This window comes from Peromyscus maniculatus, chromosome 22 (assembly GCF_049852395.1).
Source record: "Peromyscus maniculatus bairdii isolate BWxNUB_F1_BW_parent chromosome 22, HU_Pman_BW_mat_3.1, whole genome shotgun sequence".
NCBI classification, from domain to species: domain Eukaryota; kingdom Metazoa; phylum Chordata; class Mammalia; order Rodentia; family Cricetidae; genus Peromyscus; species Peromyscus maniculatus.
Window position 1 is genome coordinate 53530064 of NC_134873.1, and position 19911 is coordinate 53549974.

The 19911-nt window shown below is 45.9% G+C and overlaps 1 long non-coding RNA gene across 1 annotated transcript; it reads left to right on the plus strand.

The window, feature by feature from the left end:
• Positions 1–461: 461 nt before the first annotated feature.
• On the plus strand, positions 462–4934 carry LOC143270176 (uncharacterized). Its single transcript, XR_013047166.1, has 2 exons — positions 462–2283; positions 4752–4934. It is a non-coding gene; the product is annotated as an uncharacterized LOC143270176 (long non-coding RNA).
• The last annotated feature ends 14977 nt before the right edge of the window (positions 4935–19911 follow it).

Sequence of the window (19911 nt, forward strand, 5' to 3'; positions counted from 1 at the left end):
CTGGGGAGGAGAACAGGAGGAAGGGGGGATTCCCAGGCCCATCTGCTCAGGAGCTCCCAGGGCCTGTGATTGGATGAAAACAACCCTCAGCCCAGCTCTGCTAAAGTCATTACCTGCAGGGCAAAAATTGTTTCCAATGACTGCAAAGACCTGGCCTGCCTTCAGATCTGTATACTGACGCAATCTGAATGGGAACCAAGAGGAAAGCCAGATATACAGAATGCTAATGGCCTTAGCCATCACTCAGGTCAGGAGCTCCCCAGATGTTCCCTGCCCACTGCTGAAAACATAGGAAGAGTCATTTTAGGAATTCTTACACCTCTTTCAAGCAACCCCTGGCACATGAGGCCGTCATTTCAAGCATATAGGTGTTTGGTTTGGGGAGGAACCTGCGGTAAGTATTTAGGTTTAAAAAAGTGACTTCATTTAAAAATAGAATTAAGGGACCAACGAGACGTCTCAGCAGAGAAGCCTGAGGACCTGAATCCACACGGTAGGAGAGAACAGACTCCTATGTCATCCTCTGACCTCCACAGGCATGCTATGGTATGCCTGCCATCCACAAAGAAAATAAATAAAAATGGAAAACACAAAACGAAACAGTACTAAGGCCAGCAGGACATGCCAGTGCATGCCTGTAACCTCAGTACTCGGGAGGTGGAGGCAGGAGGATCAGAAGTTCAAAACCATCCTCAGCTACATCTTGAGTTTGAACCCTGTCTCAAGACAAACAAACTAACTTCAGACAAACAGAAAAGTAATATTAAATGATGAATGTTGTAAGTATTAATTGAAGTAACTGATAAAAAATATGAAGGAATCTTTTTCAGGATAAAGTGATCTAAGTTTAGGAAATACTGAGAGTCCATTTTGTATGTGTCTCCTCATCTGGCCTGGAAAGAGATGTTTTATTATGCCTGCCTTCCATACATGCTCTCATTTAGCAACTGTGACAAAGAGCTTTACTCTTACATGTCTGGGGCGCCCTGGGCCTCCTCCCACCGGTCTCTCTTCCCTTTTTCTCTCTTCCCCTTTTCCTATCTAGTTACCTCTGAACCCTTTCTGACAGCAGTGCTTCTAAAGGTCCTTTATTTGTCCTCTTGCCGTCCCCAGCGCCTCTGCCCCCATCACCTTTCACCTGGACCAAATCCTAATACGTCTTCTTCCAATCCAAGTCTCCGCCATCCATCCACCCTCACACCACAGCCAAAAGCGCCAGTCTGACCCTGCCATGCCCCAGCGCACAGGATAAAGTCCAAGACTCTCGGCGAGACTCTAAAGGCATCTGGCAGTTGTTCCGTGCTCAAGTTTCCGAACGCAATCACTGGCAGAGTCGGGATGCCCGGGTCTTATTTCTCAAGCCTGGTGTCTTCTTCGTGCATCCGACTGCCCGCCTCTGCATAGGAGTTTTCAGCCCGCATAGGGCGCCTGCAGAACCGGCTCCCACCTCTCCAGCACGTGCATTTTGAATAAACGACCCGGCATGGATGAAGCTATTTGAGAGACGCTTAATGTCCCTCAGTTTGGCTATCAGACAGTTGAAACGAAGGACCCCAGGAAACAGGAATTCCCCCCAGAAGTCCCGTGATGGGAGAAGAAAAGCTTGACGCTTGAACTAGTCGGAGAGGACATTTCCACACAAAGGGATTTACAACTTTTAGAAAAGAAAATGATAGACCAACAGTCGGGAGGATCACTCCTTAACCAGGACTAGTTAGGTACATGTAACTTGACCATCTACTTAAACCTTACCCTTACTTCAGGACCCTGAGGATGGACTTGAGGGAGGTCCCTGGATCTCTTTGTCCCACTTCCCAACATGGCCACATGGAATAGATTTCTTTTTTTTTTTCCTGCTAATTTGGCTGTTTCAACCTGCTTATGGGAGGTGGGTGACTGAACTTGACTTGATGGAGCCCAGGCTGTGACCCCCAAGGACACAGAACGTCATCAATCAGACCCGACACGGATCAGGATCTTGTGTTCTTGAACACATGGTGCAGGAGGTCATAGCTTGAGCCAGGGGATACAGTGTTTAGTAGGTGCCAATGCCACGTAGCCATGGCTGCGTTGTCTTCACTTTGGTTCTCTCGCAAGAAGCAGGTGACAGACACTAGGGAGGGGCTGGTGACTCATGGGTTGAGCTCCCGTCTGGATCAGCTCAAGCAGTACTGCCATCTCCAGCTTAACCTTCTGTAAGGAGCGACACATCCCCTTGCCAGGGACACGGGACGAATCCTGAGATCCTGGCCCATCCTGGCCCTGGGTATTTCTGGTTCAAAGGTAAGTGTCAGAACCTTCTAATCATTTTTCCCCCCGAGACAGGGTTTCTCTGTGTAGCTTTGCACCTTTCCGGGACCTCACTTTGTAGACCAGGCTGGCCTTGAACTCACAGAGATCCGCCTGGCTCTGCCTCCCAAGTGCTGGGATTAAAGGTGTGCACCACCACTGCCCGGCAGAACCTTCTAATCTTATATGCTAGGTACTAGATTAATTACAGATATGCAGGGGTACACCAGTGAGCAAGACAACTGGGTCTGTTTTCTGTGCTTTTAAATATGTACACGGTTTCATATAGCTCAGGCTGTCTTCAAACTCGCTATGTAGTGAGGCTGACTTTACATTTCTGATCCTTCAGTCTCCATCTCTCAAGGGCCGGGATTACACATGTTCACCACCGCACCCAGCTGACGTGTTGAACCCAGAACATCAAGCGTACTGGGCGAGAGCTCTACCAACTGAGCTCCATCCATAGTCCTATTTGGAGGACTTGTTTGTTTGTTTGTTTAAGGTTTATTTTCTATATTGTGTCTATATGCTTTCATTAGTCTGTGTGCACCATGTGGATGCAGGAACTAGAGTCCCAGTATGTGGATCTGCCTGACTGAGGATGCTGGAAACTGAACCCTGGTTTTCAAGAAGAGCAATTAAACACTCTTAAGCTCCAGGCACCTCTCTAGCCCCAGTTTGAATCCCTACCTGAATTCTCCACCAGACACTGCTTCAGGAGGTGGAGGCAGCTTTGCTCGCCATGGTGTGTTCCACGCCCGGCGCAGGCAGGCCTTGGCATGTGGAATATCTGTTCCGTAGCCAAATGGGTGAACAAAGGAGTCTATCTAAATTTATTCTGGAGGTTTCTGAGGGAGAGGAATGGGGCTTTGAGAACGGGAATAAAGAGGTTTCTTAGAGAAGACAAACTGTTTAGAGGGCCACGAGAAGTCACTGGAGAGTTTCAAGGAGGGAAAGGTTAATTTTTGAAATAAGAAACTGCTTTGTTTTAGAATTCTTGTGCTTTTTTTAGTTGGATCTCCCCATGACCTGCATTTAACCATCAAATCCTTCAGTCTTTATATATGACCTTCTGGCTTCTAGTGAGGAAGCAGGAGGAGATGGGAGGGACCTCCAAAACAAACATAAAAACTGGCAAACATCACTAAATATTGTCAATTATCTTATTTGTTTGACTTGAAGACTTCATTTTAGCCCAGGCTAGCCTCCGCCTCATAATCCTCTTGCTCAGTCTCCTGTGTTCTGGGAAGACAGGTGTGCACCACACCTAGGTAGATGGATTGTCAACTGTGTGTGCCTTTGTAAGTATATGAAGTTGACATAAGAAGCTCCTTATAGCTTCCTTCTAGTCTCCCTGTATCTCCCAGCTCTGAAAGAAGGGCTGTGAGAAGAGAAACACATGCTCCCTTCTGGATTGTTCCATCCACGCCACCTCACTCCTATGGTCCATATGAGCTCCTGACGGAACAGTTACAAGATGGTGGTTTCTTTGTTAACTCTGGCCCTGACAGTCCACAATGATGACATACATCGAACTTTGGTTTGGATACAAATTATCCACCACTGTAATAAGCCACTGAGACTAGGGGATATAATTTAAATGTGAACACATACATATTTATGTTTCCTATGAAAACAATGATGTAACTATATAATCATGTGATCCATTCAAGCCTGGAAGGGAAACATTTTATACTCTGGGGATTAAAGTTGCTTATTTGGGGTGCTGGAGAAGGAACTTGGGGACTTGAGCATGCCACACACATGGTCTACCACTAACTCGCACTACCAGCCCTGTTTATTTCACTCTGGAAGAACTCACCAAGTTGCTCAGGCTAGCCTAAGTGGCTGGGAATTAAAAGCATGGACTATCATATCCGGCTTCAGGTTTTTCTTTGAAAAATGAAAGGGGAAAAAAAGAAAAGAAAAAAAGAAAGTTGAGAGTAGTGGCTGGAGCCCCCAATCTCAGTCCTCAGGAGAGGAGGTTGGGGTAAGAGTTCAAGGCCAAGTTGGGCTATATAATGTGTTTCAGGTTAGCCTGGGTAACAGAGTAAAACTCAAAAACAGAAAGAAGGAGGGTGGGAGGGAGAGAGGGAGGGAAAGACAGAAGGAGGGAGGGAGGAAAGGAAGAATAAAGCCTTTCATAATGTTATGTTTAGTATTTTAACAACACAAAGTTATTTGCAATTCTTTCCTCCCCGCAGAATTATGCACGGCCACACTTAGACATGGGACTTCCCAGGGCTTCCTCTGGGGGAGGCAGCATGTACCTTACTGTACCCCTACACACACACACACACACACACACACACAGAGCTGTGTGAACTTGGGATTTGCTGTGGCCAGTACAGTATTCAATGATATCAGGTCTAGGAACTCCTTCTGGTTTTGCCTGGGTTCACTTGGGCCTTGAACACTGAACCTCTGAGATGGGATGAACTTTCTATCTGGTTCCTTTGCAGGAATGGAACCACTTGGAGTTGACCTGTGTGGGACCTTGAGCCTGGAGTCCTGCCTAGCTGGTCAGGTCAAGGCTGACTTTCACATCCACTAGCAAGAAAAGCATAGATATTTGTCGTCCTTAGCCGCTGAGATTTTGAGGTGGTTTGTAACACTTCAAGCAAATGAACTAATTAGAAAGTAAAGTAGGTCTTGCTTTTGTTTTTATTAAGTTAGAATTCGCCTTTCGTCTTCTTTTTGTGGATGTTGTCTAGGGTAAACAGTAACGTGCCTCTGACCTTCTCCCACCCCCAGCACATTTCTGGGGCATCTCCCAGCATGCGGGTTGTGTGATGCAGAAAGCTGGGCAGCCTCTTTCTCACATTAGCCTGACAGGAAAGTAAATTAGGACTATGATACTCCTTCCCCCACCGATGTCCCTGGGAAGCCTGAAGCTGCACACAAAGTCGGGTGGCCTTTGCCATGAGACAAGCCAGACCGCTGCTACTCCCTAGAGTCTGAGAATTTTTAATTTGTATTTTTTCATTCATATATTTATTTTACTAAAGTTGCCCAGTCATGAAGACCCTGACCCCACACATTTTAGCCCCAAGGTTTTCTAGCCAAGAGTTTATGCGATGTTGCGCACACTGTCCTCCAGGTGGCAGTAGAGAGCCGCTGCCTGCCCCGCTCGCTGACGTCACCTTGTTTACCCGGTTCCGGGTCATTTTTAGATCTAAGATCATAGGATGTTAATCGGGCCAATGATTTCCCATTCGTTTGGCCAGAGGCCCTTCTCATGAGCATCAGGACAAGTATGGTGTCCTTTTTGACAAAGAAATTTTGCTACGGAGAGGACTTATTTGCAAACACTTGGAATTTCATTTCTAGGAGATGGGAAAACTCTGCATGGGTCGGTACTGTGGGCACTTGGGGTCACTTTGATTTTGCAGCCGGAATGTGAATGGCCTTAACTGAAGAAAAGGAAAAGTACAGATTGTAGTGGCGAGCCTTCTCAGAGGCTCAGGCGTCTTTTTGCTTCGCCTTCCCCTTTATTTATATAGTATTCATCAAGAAAGCATCTGGACTTCAGGACTTGGAGGGAAAAGGAAAGGCGCCAATTTAGTCTAGCTGTGTCCTGATTGCCTGGGAGACAGCCTGGAGTTTAGGGGCTGGGAGGCCCCTGCCTTGCATCCCGCACCCAGGAGCCTCAAACCATCCATTTCCTACAGCGGAGCCTCTCATCCTAACAACAGCACTCACAGACTCTTCCTTATTTATAATTCCCGAGCTAGCCAGCTCGGCGAGAGGCAAGGGGAGCCACAGTAGCTAAATGGTCTGGCTCACTGGCTCATCTTCCAGCCTCGCCTGGGGCCAGAGCAAGAGGAAAATATCAAAAGCAGAGAAGGATTTTGCTCTTTCGATGTCAACTGGTGTGCAGGAGACAAAAGGGGCCGAGAGTTCATCTGTGACTGTTCAAGAAGCAAAATAAACAAAATTCTTCAGATGCTGGGTATGGGGTGCCAGCCAGTAACCCCAGCTATGGTAGAGGCTAAAGCCAGGTCACAAAATCAAGGCTTATCTAGGCAACAAGAGGAGGTCAAAACTTGTCTGGTCAACTTAGCAAGACTCTGTCTCAAAATCAAAAGTTTAAAAAATGAGACGGAGGTGGCCGGTGGTGATGCAGGCCTTTAATCCCAGCACCCAGGAGGCAGAGGCATGAGGATCTCGGTGAATTCAAGGTCAGCCTGGTTTTCAGAGTGAGTTCTGGGACAATCAGGGCTACACAGAGAACCCTGTCTGGAAAAACCAAAAAAAAAAAAAAAAAAAAAAAAAAAAAAAAAAAAAAAAGTGAGCCTTCAATTTTTAAGCACCTGTTCCTTCTCTCTATTTTGTCATTTGACAAGTTGCTGCTGTTGTGGGCACCCAGAAACCACCTCCCAGAGAGTCCAAAGTCCCTCCCTCCCTGAAGGAGTCTGCAATCCACTGGAGGGCTCACACCATCCTGGAGAGATGGATGACCTCCATGAAGTCAGGAAGAAAGAAAGATATTTAATTCAGTTAGTTGCAATGCCCATTTATTGAGCTCTGAATCTGACTCAACTCCTTGGCCAACACTACAACTTATAAAACCATGAGAACATGGTTCTTGCCACCGTGGAACTTTGAGCCTATAGGAATTTATAGACATACGCCATTTTTTTGCTCCTTTTTTTAATGCGTAGAAGGAAAGAAGGGTTGAGACAGACGATATAGAGAAGGGCGGACTGTGGGGTAAAGGCTTGGAAAGGCAATCTCTGCTTTTTCGGTGTCTGCTTAAGAGTGGTTGGGGAACAGGGGTCCTGGGAACTACAGCAGAGCCTGGTCGGTGATCTAGAGCTCCAAGGAGGTGAGAGAGGCCGAGGAGAGGAGAGGCTTCTTGCTCAGAGGCCAAACTGGGGATTTGGAGCTGGTCAGCAAGAGCCCTGGGACTCTGCAAGGAAATGGTGTCTGGTGCAGCCTCTGCATGTCCTAGGTACAGAAACGCATTTCGACTCCACAGTTTCCTACACCCGGGACTAGGGAGAAGGGGGAAGTCAACGGTCCGCTCGTTACCGGTAACATCACCTTTTCTTTCTTTTATTTTTTGTGCACCCTGGAGTTACAGACAGTTGTGAGCTGCCATGTGGGTCCTGGGAATTGAACTCGGGTCCTCTGGAAGAGCAGTCAGTGCTCTTAACCACTGAGCCATCTCCCCAACTCCCACATCACCTTTTCTAATGCTCACTGACAAGAGCCTGGCAACAATTCAGGCTCCTCCTAAGCAAGAGGAAGGGCAAAGGAAGAGAAAGCCAACAATGAAGACTTGCTTTTTTTTTTTTTTTTTTTTTTTTTTATGACTACCTGACATTTAAAGACACTTTTGAAAGACTGTTTTGTTTGCACTCTGTGGTAGAGTGTATGCTTAACTAGTGCCAGGCCCTGTGTGTGAACAAAAAGCTTCTTAATTGTTTAATGAAAGGTGAACACAAACAACGACACGAGGCAAATGCACAGAGTCCTAAAGCATAAGGCAAACGCTCTTGTAACGCTGCTAGCCAGCAGCCACGACCAATGGCCACCACTGGGCAAGAACTTTCAAAGCCACGGGAACTGCTACAGTCTCCAGCGATAAGTTAGGAATCGTTTACCAGATGCTTTGAGGTCTGTGGGGAAGGCAAAGGCACTTTAGCCACCAGCCAAGCAACATTTGTTGTGCACCTATGGTCATGTACAAAGTAGGGGGCCCTACCCCCAACATTTACTTGAAAGAGATGGGAAAGGAGAAAAGAAAGGATCTAGCGTTTACCAAGTACCCTATGCTCTGCATTTTTTTTTATTTTTTTTTACTGTAAGATAAAAAACCAGCACCACTGGGGGCCGGAGAGATGGCTCAGCAGTTAAGAGCACTGGCTGCTCATGCAAGAGACCCAGGTTCAATTCCCAGAACCCGCACGGTGGTTCACAACCGTCTCTAACGCCAGTTCTAGCGGAATCCAATACCCTCTTCTGACCTCCAAGGGCACTAGGTATGCACATATGTGCAGGCAAACACTCATATAAAATAAATAAGCAAAACAGCACTATCACTGTAAGGTTGTTATTATCCCCACCTTTACTTATTTGTTAATTTTTTCTTTTTTCTTTCTTTCATCCTTCCTTCCTTCCTTCCTTCCTTCCTTCCTTCCTTCCTTCCTTCCTTCCTTCCTTCCTTCCTTCCTTCCTTCCTTCCTTCCTTTCTTTCTTTCTTACAGAGCTAAGCACTGAACCCAGAACTCTGTGCATGCTAGGCAAGCTCTCCTACAACTGAGACACATGCTCGATCTTTTTATTATCCCTACTTTACACACAAGGAAATAAATTCATGGAGAGGCTAGTTTTCCCAGAGTAACATGATACATAGGAGACGGGATCTTGAGCCCAGGCAGCCAGGTGTGGTGGCACACAACAGCTGTAATCCCAGTGTTTAGAAAGTGGAGAGAGGGGGGCTAAGATCATCTTCAGCTGTATTAAGAATCTGAGGCCAACCAGGTCACCTGGGCTACAAGAGACTCTAGCGACAAGCAGACAGACAAAAATAAATAAAAGTAAAATAAATAAATAACAATTGCAAAGTGAGTCGTCTGCTGGCTACTTCTCTCTTCTACATCCTCTCTCTCTCTCTCTCTCTCTCTCCTCTCTCTCTCTCTCTCTCTCTCAACTCCAATTGAGGCCTCAGAATCCAGTGGCTCTGGCTTCTGATTGGCTGTACTCAGTGGGAATCCTAGCTCAGGGGAAAAGGTCAGAAGCAGAATTGGGGTGTTACTGCCCCAGGTTGCCTCTGTGGCTTGTGGTCACAGCTGTTGTGAGGTGGCCCTAAACATGTAGGACACACTCCGTAGGTTCTGATGACCGCACCTCCCCTCACCCCTGCAGGCCCAAGGGGGGTCAAGTAGCTGTGGCTTCCCCCACATCCTGCCCACACTTTTGTAAATGGCCTCTTTATTCAACTCTCTTCAAATTACTCAATTTGAGTGGCCCATCTGTTTCCTGCCCAACTCTGGCTTGGTATAAATAGGAAGTCAGGAGAGCGGCGGGAGGTTAGAGGCGTTCCTTGTGGGTACAGGACTAGTCACAGGTGGATCAAGGTGACCTCTAATTTGAAGGACTTCAGGACAGTCGTGGCGTGTGTGAGTCACTGCAGAATGAGGTTATCCCTTAAACCCGGGGCGTCCTGGGTCAAGACAAGCCACTGGCGAGTCTATCGTTTAACAGATCTTTGTCACCTTCAAGATGGGTTGTACGAAGGAAGAAGGAAGCCAAATGTACAGAGATTAAAGAGCGGAGCTCTACAATCATATTGCCTGCATTCAAACCCCAATGCAGCATGCAGAGGGACTGCTTTCATGTGCTGCATGAACCTGGACAGTTACTTAGCCTCTGGCAGGCTCTTTAACCTTTTCTTGCCTCAGTTTCCCCACTCCTAAGGAGGGATGATGCCTGCGTTTGCAGTCCCTAGCTTGTGTCAAGGGCTCTACTGTTAAGGGACATCTGACATCAAATTGTTAACTTTATTTATTTATTTATTTATTTATTTATTTGTTTATTTATTTATTTGATGTCTATGCATGTACAACCTTATGCCAGAGAGGGCATCACCATGTGGTTGCTGGGAACTGAACTCAGGACCTCTGGAAGAGCAGCCAGTGCTCTTAACCACTGAGCCATCTCTCCGGCCCCAAATTGTTAACTTTTGAAGATGAAGAAACAGATGAATCACGTGAGTGAACCAGGGAGCTTTGAAAAGCCAGACAGTGCATCCCGGAGTGGATCATCACAGCTTGCTGGTCCAGAAGAGGAAGGCTCGGACATGGAAGGAAAGAATCCTTCTGAGACCTCTTGTCATCATCATCTTGAACTAGACAGCTATGTGAGGACACATGGACTAGATGTCTGTCAGAGGAACAGAACAAACAAAGCTGTGTAGGAGCTCGCACTAAAGACTGAGATGTAACTCAATGGTAGAACACTTTGCTAGCATGCAGTGGTCCTATGTGTGACCCCATCCCCACCCCCAAAATAAGTAAGAAAGCAAGTAAACACGCACGAAACCAAACCAAACCAAACCAAAGATAATGCTCTCCTATCCCCCACCACCACCACCACCACCACCAAAGGCTTCCTTTTGTAGGTATTGTGTCTGCCTCCTGCATTACTCCCTGACTTTATGGGAATATTCTCATCAGTATCTAAGGATGCTCCAGTATTTGAAATTTTCTTTTCATTTTCCAACCTTTTCCCACTCCTGTGGTTCCCCTCACAGCTCAGCTTCTTTTCTGAATCATCACTAGATGTTGTTTCCTTCTGTTATCACCTCAGCGTGATTCATTATTGTGTCAGCCCCGGCCACTCCCCCAATCTGGGCTCACCATCTCTGAAATGCTCCACATACAGCATTATCTCATGGTCTCCACCCTATCTGTGCCAACTGCTCAGCCACCTTTGGCAAAGTGGGACACTCTTCACATTGAAGTGGCTTCCTTCCTTGGCTTCTGTAAATCTCCTGGACCAAGAATCTTGTCGACTGTCGTGAATCTCCATCCTTGGATCTTCTCTCACTACTGTGGGTTTTTCTGTCCGAGAGATCGTTCTCACTTATCCATTCTTCACAGTGCCTCAGAAGATGTGAGGAAACTTCAGTCGTTAGGTGACCAGTCGTGTGAGGCTGGTGGAAATGGGAAAAAGATGGGGTATGTGTGATGGGGAGACATTGGGGCTGGTCCCCAGTGGTCTCCAGTCTTCTGCATCAGCAGCCTCAAGATCTCACAGTAACCAGATGGTAACGTTTACTTCTAGGCTTTTATGGTCAACAACACTTAATTTTCTGTTTTACAGGGGTGGAAAAAACATTGCTAACAATGTGGGATTTATTCATTTCCCCAGCCAGGGGCACACAAGGAGAGGCAATATCCCGATGGACGCCTTCCTCGCTGAAGAGTACTGAAGAGTCTCTGGAAAACTCAGTCCCCAACACCTTCCAATGCCTTCAGATGGGTCATCACTCTTCAGTAGCCTCGGGTCGGAATGGGATCAGAGCTTTGTCTCAAGAGGTCATCACCACTATCCTTCCCTGTTTCTACTGGGCACCATGCTTTGTCTTGGGCAGAGAAATGTCAGAGGCAGAGCAGGAGTGAGGAAGAGACGGTCAGACACAGGAAGCAAAGCTGGTTTTGATCTTGTCTGCAGAGGCTTTGCTGTGCAAGAGAGAGTCACGATTTTCCCGTGGTGGAGCTTGAGTGAGGGTACCTCGTGTTAGTCTTCAGACCGAAGAATCTTACATGCCATGGCACCTTTCTTAGGAGCCCCAAAGTAAAAACATTTGAAGGTGTTCCCATCCCTTTTTCCTGCTCCCTGAAGCGGCATCCGGGACCTTGGCTGAAGACCGCTTTGGAGGGGTTCGGCGCCTTCACTGTCCAGGCAGTTTCTGAAAGTGGGAATTCTGTTTCTTTATTCCTCCTATCCCGTGCCATCAACCAACTACAGAGGCAACTTGAGTTATGCTGGAGCTGGGTCCCGAGAAGCTCCCTGTAAGCTGAAAATACCATACAGTGGGAATGCACTCAATTTATCTAAGCAAGGGTCCTCCTTTAGCAATGCAGTGAACTGCAGAATAAGCCACGGTGGCCGATCACAATCATCGCTGTATGGGAGTTCACTATCACTGCCCAGCAGAGAGAGAGAGAGAGAGAGAGAGAGAGAGAGAGAGAGAGAGAATATCACACTGTATACCACTAGCCTACAGAAAGATGAAAACTGAATTTCATCTGTGTTCCCTACACAAGTAGGGAATTTATACAAACATATTTATGCTCTTAGAGCTTAAATTTACCCAACTGTAAAATACAAGCAATAAGCATCTTTTTATTAAATGTTTGGGGTTTTTATTGTTGTTGTTGTTGTTGTTTGAGACAGGGTTTCTCTGTGTAGCACTGGCTGTCCTGGAACTCACTCTGTAGCCCAGGCTGGCCTCAGACCCACAGAGATCTGCCTGCCTCTGCCTCCCAAGTGCTGAGATTAGAGGCGTGTGTCGCCAATGCCCAGCTTTTATTCAATGTTTTAAAGTTGATGTTTCTAGAGTCCTAGTACACATGATAGATGCTTGGTAAGCAGTGTTGCACTATGTTCCCAGCAGGAAGGATTTCCACATAAACCTCTGCTATACATAAGTCACTTCTGTCTGTTAGAATGCTTCCAGTTGTGAGAAACTGAACATACAGGGGCCTGGGGTGGCACACACCTCCAATTTCAGCACTTGGGAGTCTGAGGCAGGAGGATCATCAATCCAAGGCCAGCCTGAGAGCCCCTTTCTCAAAAGCAGTAACAAACAACACAAAACAGCAACAACTAAACAAAAGCAAAGCCAAAACAACCTATAAAAATAAATGAACAGCATGTGGGTGGTGGTGTATGCCTTTAATCCCAGCACTCGGGAGGCAGAGGCAGGAGGATTTCTGTGAGTTCAAGGCCAGCCTGGTCTACAGAGCGAGTTCTAGGACAGGCTCCAAAGCTACACAGAGAAACCCTGTCCCAAAAAATTAAATAAATAAATGAACAAAGTAAGAAATAAAATCGTAGTCAGACTGCCTTGACTGTGAGAAAGCATCCAGGACGTCTGCAGGTGGTCACACCTACTTTGTAAGAAATCCAGAGGTGCCACAGCTACAGGACTGGCTGATGCATCCTTGTCAATGTCACAGGAGCTGCCTGTCATCCCATCTTCCTGTTCTCTGTCTATTTTATCCCCAGATAACCATGACTTCATGCTGGACACAACTCTAACGTCACGTGGAAATCTAACAACATCCATTTGCAGAAAGCTGTTTCCATATTTGCTCCCCCACCCCACCCTGCCTCCGCCCTTGGAGTTTATTTCTTTTATCCCACATGTATGAGTGTTTGGTCTGCATACAGGTATGTGTACCATGTGTGTGTCTAGTGCCTATGAGGACAGAAGAGGGCATCAGATCCCCTAGAACTGGATGCTTATGATCGGCCATGTGGATACTGGAAGAGCAGCTTGTGCTCCTAACCACTGAGCCATCTCTGCAGCCTACACGTTCGCCTTCTTAAACAAGGGATGCTTTTGAGAATCTCACAGCAGACTTCTTTTTACCCCATTAACCAGAATTACCTCATGTACCTGTGTTTGAGAAGAAGAAATGTAATCACTTAAATTTGTTGTTTCAATTGGGTGTGATTCCTCAAGCGGGGAGGACCATTATTACTCTGCTCTTTAACAACATCCAAAAAACACATATTCAGCACCTCAGCTCAAGCCCGGGAGGTTTCATGGCAAACACTGCATATATAGAAACTAAATACTGAGGACCTTGACACAGAGAAAAGACACCCAGGAACTGTTCTCCGAAGCTAGGAACGGAGAGCATGATTGAGGTGCCTGAGCCAGGTTCACAGGCATGTATGGTCGGGAAGCAACAGTCTTAGAAGCAGGGCTTGGCAAAGAGGCGAGGAACTCCCCACGATTCACTGGCACTCAGCCCCCAATTACGATTCCAGAATTATTAGCTTTGATTCTGTGAGAAAGGAACACATCAAAGCCAGACTCCGATGAATTAAAACGTTGACTAATCGAGCTAATTATAGTTCAGTCATCTGAATTTTCACACAATGAACTGAGTTCTCATGAAAGCCTTTTCTTGAGCAGGAAGCTTTGATGATGTAGCAGCTATTTATGTCCTAGACCCAATCCCCCTCATTCTGGCCAGGGACTCCTTCATGGGGTGCCTTTTGCCCACTCAAACTCCTGATGGATTCAGCCCTAGTTTCTTGAAAGCTAGGGCAAGCTCCATGGAGGCAGGGATTATAAAGATGCTGGGAGCAAGATCCCCTTCCTCAGGGAAATATCTAACCAGCACGTCAGGATGTCAGGATGGCGTTCTCATTTTCAATTTTATTCCAGATTTTCAAATACTTAGGTAATTTCCATAGCCTAATTATACTTCGGGGAGAACCTTCTCTCTTAGTGTGTCTTAGTTATCAGATACAGAGTGCTATAATAAATTTTAATCACAGTTTAGATGTTCCTTGCTGAAGAGTTAGTGATGTAGATGAAGCCTCAGTATTTGATGAGCTAGCATGGTGAACCCTAGGTATAAGAATGCCTTTCCAACAGAGAATTCATTCATTCTGAATGCCACTTGGGTACCAGGAGAAATGATGTGTTGAGCCACACCCTCTCTCCCTGCCCTGCCAGGGACATTTGTCATGTCTGAAGACATTTTTAGTTGTCATAACTTGGGGTAGGGGCGGAGGCAAGTGTTACTGGCAACACGTCGTGTGCTGTTGAACGTCTTGCAACACACAGTCCACGTTCCCACAGCAGAGCTGGGCGTGGTGGCCCATACCCAACACCTCTACTCTCAGAAGGCTTGAGGCCCAGGGATTGCTTTGACTTCAAGGCTAGCCTGAGCTACATAGTAAGCCTCTGTCTCACAAAACAAAACAATCGGCAATGACAAAGAAGTATCTGACCCAAATGTTGCTAAAGTCAAGGCTGAGAATTCCTGTTGTATTAATCACCTTCCTACTGCAATGATATGTGGCCAGGGCAGCTTATAGACAGAAGGGTTTATTTGGGGCTTAGGGTTGCGGAGGGATGAGAGCCCACCACCAACACGATGGGGAGGCATGGCAGCATGCAGGCATGGTGACTGGAGCAATTGAGAACTCACATCTCAAACCACAAGCCAGAGAGACCATGCTCTGGGATGGCAGAAGGCGTTGACGCTTCAAAGCCAGCCCCAGTGACACACGTCCTCCAGCAAGGCCATATCTCCAAATCTTCCCCAACCAAACAGTATCACCAACTCCAGACCACTAACTCAAATGCCTGAGAATATGAGGGAAGATCTCATTCAAATTGTCACTTTCATATAAAAGGGGGAGGGTTTCCCTTTACATTCATATGTATATTCACTTATATTCCTATTTCTATTCACATGTATTCAAAAGGACAGCATCTTTACTTAAAAGGTGTTACCTGCCCCCCAGACCCATATTTGTACAGACTGCTTTACACTTAGCATTTCTGAAAAAATGCTAGCAGTAAGAAGTAGATTGAACATAAGTCAAATCCTGGTCTCAAGTCTTTTTTTTTTTTTTTTAACTTTTGAGACAGGTTTTCTCTGTGTAGTTTTGGCGCCTTTCCTGGAACTCACTTGGTAGTCCAGGCTGGCCTTGAACTCACAGAGATCCACCTGGCTTTGCCTCCCAAGTGCTGGGATCAAAGGTGTGCGCCACCACCGCCCAACTCGTCTCAAGTCTTATGGAGGATGATTAATTCTTCTTCCTCAATATGCTTGCTTTTGGGGTCCTGAGCACTTGAATACCATGACATTTGATTGCAAAAGTACAAGCTAACTGGTGAACCAGTCTCTCCAGGGACCTTTGAGGAAGTAGTCATAAAGGCTGGGGAGGTGGCCAAGTTAGTAAGGCCCACACGAGCATGGGGACCTTAGTTTGGGTCTTCAGAAGCCATACAAAAGCCAGCTACAATGGCATGGGTCTATAATTCCAGCCCCGGTGGGAGCAGAGACAGGTGGATCCGTGGAGCTCATTTGCCAGCCCACCTTGCCAAACCAGCAAGCTCCAGTCTAGGGAGAGACCCTGTCTCTAAACAGAACACAAAACTGAATGAATAAATAAATACAAAGGGGGAAAGGTGAGGGAGACAGGTGGTGTCAACCTCTGGGCTCCACACACTTGGGCATACATGAACGCACACTGCACATACCCACATGAATATATACATACACCCCATAATAGTTAGCTTTTTTTTTTTTTTTTTTTTTTTTTTTTTGTCAACTTGAGACAAGCTGGGGTCATCCGAGAAGAGGGAGCCACAACTAAGAAAATGCCTCCATCACACTGGCCTGTAGGCAAGTTTGTGGGGCATTTTTTTCTTCACTCAGGATTGATGTGGGAGGATTTAGCCTGTAGGAGGCACAGAGATTCTTGTGTTCACTGATAAGCACTAGGGGAAATGTGAATGTTAAACCCACAGGTTGTTCCTTCAAAGGAAGGAATGCATAACTTGCTACCCCACCCAGAAGGCTGGGAGCAGATGTGGTTAACTGTCTGGTGACTTCTGTGCTGTAAGTGTGGCCAGGACCACTCGGATCCTCCCCTGGACCCTGACCATGAGGTCGTTTTTCTCGGTCAATCTATAGAACCTATCTTTATGGAAGGTGTCACGTGTACTTTACAAAGCATTTCAGTGGAGTCATGTCTGACCCTTATTTGACTTACCTTTGCTCCTCAAGGAGATTTAAGCATGCTTTGTTGTGCCCATGGGATCGAGTTAATTATCACCAGGAAAGTTTTCACCAAATTGTGCTGTACTAAATATGCCTTCAAATAAACTGCTTGGGGTCAGACTCCTGAAGTTTGAACCAGCCACTTAGTCGTGTTCAACTGACCTGCCTTCTTGCCTCCCCTGGACTGTTACTCTGCTGGATGGGGTGGTTTTTTGGGGGATCCCTGAAATTAGTACACCATGGATGGTGTCACTCCTGGGCACATGGTTCTGGATAGAACTAACACACACACACTACACACCACTCCACACAGACAGAGAGACAGAGAGAAAGAGAAAGAGAGAGAAAGATTTGTAGAACATGATTAATTAAGGATGTTTTGGTCCCTGTTTATTGAAGAAGTTTTGGCTAATTTTTCATTTTTTCCTTTCTGTTTTTGGAGATAAAATCTCTTATAGCCAAAGCTGACTTTGAATTCCCAGTCCCTCTGCCTCTACCTCCTGAGGGTTAGGACTACAGGCATGCACAAGCATACTTGGTCTGACTAGAATATTTTTTTTAATTATTATTTTTGGTGCTAGGTATCGAACCCAGGGCCTTGCACATACTAGGAAGTGATTTGCCACTGAGCAACATTCCCAGTTTTGATTCCTATTATAATGTAATATATAGCAATGAGAAATTCTAAAACCATGCAATATACAAGTGCAAATGAAGTATTCTTGTTATTTTTTTAAAGACTTAACGTATTTATTATGTACACTGTTCTATTTGCATGTATCCCTGCAGGCCAGAAGAGGGCGCCAGATCTCATTACAGATGGTTGTGAGCCACCACGTGGTTGCTGGGAATTGAACTCGAGACCTCTGGAAGAGCAGCCAGTGCCCTTAACCACTGAGCCATCTCTCTAGCCCATTATTTTTAACCACTGAGCCATCTCTCCAGCCCATTATTTTTATTTTTTAAGTAATTTATTTTGTTTTTATTTTATGTGCATTGGTGTTTTGCCTGCATGTATGTCTGTGTGAGGGTGCTGGATCCCCTGGAACTGGAGTTACAGGCAGTTATGAGCTGCCATGTGGGTGCTGGGAATTGAACTCGGGTCCTCTGGAAGAACAACCAGTGTTGTTGCTGAGCCATCTCTCCAAGTACTCTTGCCATTAAACTTAGTAGTTACCAATCCACGTTTAAGTCCATTGTCAAGCCCTCAGGTCCCCTGACCTTTGGTTCTGACTCTTTCTCATATTTCTGGACGTATTTAGAATTTAAAGTTAATTTTGCCTTTTCAACACTCTCCAAACCGGAAAGACCTTCTGTTCCATTTTGGCCTTTAGAAGAAAGATCATTTTTCAAGTTGTTTTTTTTTTTTTAATGAATACATGCACATAATTGTAAAAGCCCCATAATAGCATTAAAAGGCTAATGAAGCTGAAGACGGGGAGTGGGAACCCAAACTCGAGTTCCCAGCACTCAGGAAGAAAGGAAAAATGAGTATGGATTCAGCCAGGGTTGCACAAGAGATCTCCTCTTTAGGAGAGAGAAGGGTGAGGGGAACTCGACAGTCCGATCCCTTTACTTCTTCTCTACACATTGCCATAATTTAAACATTATGCATGTACACATGATTCCCTTTCCCATCCTCTCCCCTAAAGATTTTTAAATCTTTAGAACACATGTAAAGGTCGAAGAGGAGGAACAGCTCCACAGCTTGCCTCTGACATCCACACTTGCGAAGCTGGCACACGCGCTTCCTGCCCACCACGTAACACATTCGTGTGCGCACACATACACACATACACACACACACACACACACACACACACACACACACACACACGAATGCATATATAGTTTAAAGACGGATGCATTGTTTTCCTAGAACAGTAAAGGAGAATTCAGCCCTTGTCAGCCATCCTTCTCGTTTTTCTCTATAATTCTTTCAATAAAAATCCATGGTCTTTGCTAAGTCAGCACCTGGTGTTTACATGGGTAAACTGCACAGATCATTTGTAGGGTACTGTGATTAAATTTGCTACTTCTCCTGCTCCCTGGAGCTAATGATTGGCTCGTTTTTCATTAGTGACTTTAACTTTCTTCCTTTACAGTCATATTTGGCCAAAAATACTGTACTTGTGACCTAATTTCTCTTTGCGAGGCCAAATTTAGCTGACATCCTGAGATTTTAGCCCCTGGATGCCATCTACCTTTCGACTCACGGAAAATGCAGTAGCCTAGAGGCATAGCCCATTTCCCATGATTAGCTGTACTTCCTCCAAATGGGTCATTGTTCAGTCAGAGGCTTCGTTTCACTGGAATACTGCAGTCAGGTATGTTGGCATGCATGCATAGTCCCTGATACTAACAAGGTTGAGGCAGGAGGATTGTTTGACCCTGGGAGGTCAGTGGCCAGACGGGGCAACACAATAAGAAAAAACAAATCAAACGTACGAATAAAAACATACGCACAGTCAGCAGAGCACCTTCACAGAAGGGCTCTTCTCTCAAAGCTCGCTGACTCCTCCAGTGCTGAGGCAGGCATCCTGGCTGAGCCGATTTAAGTTCTGTGCTTGGGGAGGGTGGTTAATCACAGAGACTTCCGGGGGGTAACTGGTGTGTTAGCCTGTTAAGCCTGTGTCTGTCTACACCCTTGCCCACTTTGGGGCTGGGGAAGGTAGGATTTCTCCTCATCCAAAACCGAGGCGTTAAGGATGGAAGTTGAGCAGTCTCCTTTTTAAAATCACGAAGCGTTCGGCTCCTTCTGCAAACCTGAGAACTCTTCTTTCAGCAAACCAGAGGGGTATCCACAGATACCGAAACTCCCATGGTACCAGTTCATCAAGTTCAGCCTCAACTTTCTGAGCATCTCGGCTCATTTCTTAACCTGGAACAAGGGGGTTTTGTGACACAGACACACCCCACATTCCAAAATAACAGAATTTACTTTTACAGTTAGAAAGACACGAATCACTGCAATCATAGGAATAGTAGGTGTGTATATCTATCCGTCTTCCAAGGAATGGTTGTTTCATGTTAATATTTAAAATGGTCTCTTGTTCTCTGAGCACACAGACTGTGTGTTGGGGGGACGGGGCGGTGGAGAAGACAGGCAGGTGGCATGGGGAAAGCTGACCTAGGATTAAAAATTAATTGTGCTCAGTTTTCAAATTAGATCATTGTCGGCAGATGGCTATGAATTTTAATATGATTTCATATTTAAATTTTTTGAGGAGACTTAAAACTCTATTATTCACCAACTGGGCAATTTATGAACTCACATTTCAGCTTTAATTCTAACTCATCACAAGTGGAATTACAGGTCTAGGAAAACTCCACCAACCATCTTCAGTTG